General features: G+C 33.1%; 1 pseudogene; it reads right to left on the bottom strand.

Moving 5' to 3' along the window:
* LOC105290905 overlaps nucleotides 1–2,755 on the bottom strand; it is a 27,664-nt pseudogene extending 24,909 nt beyond the window's left edge.
* Nucleotides 2,756–3,162: the final 407 nt, after the last annotated feature.

The following is a 3,162-nucleotide window of genomic DNA, read 5'->3' as shown; positions in this document are numbered from 1 at the left end:
CAGTGTGCTAAGTCACAGGGAATTCAGGATGGAGGGAAATCACGGATGTAACAATCAAGCTGTGAGGCTGTGTTGGTTGCCCCTTTGTTTCTCCTCCACTTGAGAATCTTTTGTATGCTTTTTTTTTTTTTCAGTCATTTCCCTCTCTGCATTCTACTTTGCTAATTAAAATTCTAATCACTCTGACAGTTAGAGGTAGGAAAAAAATTATTCTTCCATGCTGGAGAAGGTAATTTCAAGGTGTTTTAGCTGCCAAAGAAACAAAAGAAATTAGACAAAGAAGCAAATTGTCATAGAAGGACAAATGAATTTTGTTTTCCCATTTGGCCTAAAAATATGAAACTTTAGCAAAGACAACACATTTCTATCAGGCATTAAAATAATTCTAAACACAGGAAGGTTAAACAATATGCTTTACTTTCCTCCAGGTAAAGGTTTTCTGATAAAAATAGTCTTTTATACATTTGTTCATGTCAAAAATAATTTACTGTTCTTGGGATAAAATGAAGTATAACATCAAAGGTTTGAATTGGTCTCTGTGATATGTTGTTTCTGGAAGTGTTTCCTTTTAATCTTTGATTTTCAGATCTTCATTAAATATTGAAGAGACTAGAAATTCATATTTAAAGCAAAGAAAATTTTGTGATATGATTTCTTTAATAAAATTGGGATGTTAAATTTTTAATGCTAACTGGTCTAGAAGTGTTAAATACAATTGCATCCAAGATGTATTTGAAAATAAGTGTTCTAGAAAGGTAGGTTTCCTGAGAAACTTTCCAACTAAATTAATAATTAGGCGGAATTTCACCTATGTCTATCAGAGATCCAGAAATAGGGTAGAGTTAAGAGAACTTTTACCAGATAAGCTACTATCTGAATTGACTGACATTTAACTGGTTGCTTAATTTTACTAAATTGACTGGACACCTGTTAAAATATACTGAATTGGCTGTCTGATCCAATGTTATTTAAATGTAATTGAATATATATATATTAAAAAAGATGCTGTTACTCAACAAGTATCATTGGGTAACCCACGCTAGACATCCAGGGCACACACATAGGTCTACATACAACACAAGGTTTATAGGTTTTTGTAATGTAATAAGATCATTTATTGTATGATATAATTTTGAAAAAGAAGGTATTGGAGGTGATATATTTTTCAAATTTTCATAGCCTCTAGCCAACTAAGGATTTATTATTCATTTATTCATTTCATGACCAAAAATTAGTGAGCATAAAATTATACTTATTCAATAAAACCTACATTCAATGATGGTTACAACAATTTTTTAAGACCAAATTGATTATTTTTGTTTTATATATGTATATTTTAGAAACTAATGTTTAGTATAATTCTTTATAAAAGTAAACCTTCAAGGTACTATTTTATTAATGAGAAAAACTATGTTTTTTATTGTTATTGTTGAATGATTGATTCACTAAGTATTTCATCCAGTACAGAAGAATTTAATAGCACATATATCAAAGATTCTGTAAGCATTCAGTGTTGTGTGTGTACGAACTTCAAGAAGTTGATATCCATAGAAATATATGGAGAGAGTCCTGTAGGACTCATATGTTGATGTGAAATACTTGGATCAACAAATGCTTTTTTTTAACTTGTAAAATATTATACGGTCATGAATGTATGCTTGATTGTTGTGTCCATTCTAAAATGTTTGAGGATGCAGTGCTTTAAAGAAGAGAGCCTAGAGGAAATTTCATGGGTAAGGGACAGTATGGATACTGGAGCTAGTGGTTTGAGAAAGTAGGAAATTAATCATCAGATTTCCCAAAATAAGAAAAAAAGTCATATCTATGGATATCCCAATTCCTGTTGGCAGTACATTAGAATATTTGTGGATCTTAGATCTATCAGTAAATACTTGGGTTGTCATGAGCAAAATCATATAAACATCTCTGAGCCCTAGTTTCTTCATTTATAAAATGAGGTCGGTAATACCATCTCTCAAATAGCAGCTATGAGATACTTGTTATTTTTCTATCATGGTTGTGTATGGATACAAAGGAGTAAGGCAAGAACTAGCTATTTTGCCTAAAACCTGGATAGCTTATAGGTTTTTGTCAATAATTATAATCAATTTTTGTAACTGTTATTGAATACATGTAATATTTAAACTTTTGTGATAGGAATTGAGAGAGACAAAGATGAATAAGCATTACCCATCTCAAAAATCTATTAATTTAGTAGTACAGGCAGCTCATCACACAAATAATTTAATAAATAAGAGAGGTACTGAGTAGTAGCTGAGTATGGGACAACTTAACTTCTATATTATAAATATAAGTAATTATGTTATTGTTTACCTGTGTTTCACTTCTATCCTGGTAGTCAATTTTAATATTATCTGGGAGTCCAACATGGTCATGTACCTTAAGTCATGTTGGTGATCTTGCCTACTCAATCTATAACACAAATCAATTAGAATATTTGCAAATGTTCCAACATAGTTTCTGGTCATTGACAAGTTAGGTGACTTAAAATCTTTTCAGCCCTTTTCTGGGCATCCATTTTCCCTGAGCCTCTGTGTGTACCTTTCCCCTAGTTATTCCATATAAATGGCTGCTTTTAAGTGTCTTAATTTCCCTGAGTTTGGTCCCTGCTTCTTCTTGGTACCTTAGATGTTTTATTGTATTCTTCTGCCCATAATCTCTTACCCGCAGGCATCTGCAGGTCTGCAATCTCCATGCAGTTTTCCTGTGCATGGTGTCTACAACAGATTTTCATGGTTTCCCAACTGAGATAGCCTTTGCTTCCATTTCTATCTGAGTTTTGAGTCAAACAACACAGAAATCAGTCCCTTGGGCAGCCACAGAAAGGTAAGAATGTTGCAAATGAGTTGCATTATTTCCTTCCATCCTAAGGGAAGAAACTTGGAATTGGGCAGTTTCTTTCTGACTGTGTCATGTCACTCTAGAGAAAGAAAGGGGTAAGGGTAAGCAAATACACCATGAAATTTCCTACCATTTTGATCATGGGCTTTTCTTGATTGGCTGTTTACATGGTTGCTACAGATCCTTGACTAGTTTCCAGACCTCCCACAAAGCTATTTCAGTCAATCTGTAGCTGTTTACTTGATGTTTCCATGAGGGAATGAAAGCCTGGAGCTTCCTAGTCCACCAGCTTGTTATCAT

The sequence above is a fragment of the Pteropus vampyrus genome, unplaced genomic scaffold, assembly GCF_000151845.1.
Source record: "Pteropus vampyrus isolate Shadow unplaced genomic scaffold, Pvam_2.0 Scaffold39, whole genome shotgun sequence".
Taxonomy (NCBI): Eukaryota; Metazoa; Chordata; class Mammalia; order Chiroptera; family Pteropodidae; genus Pteropus; species Pteropus vampyrus.
Note: the sequence above shows the minus strand (reverse complement) of the source record. Positions and strands in the feature narration are given on the sequence as shown.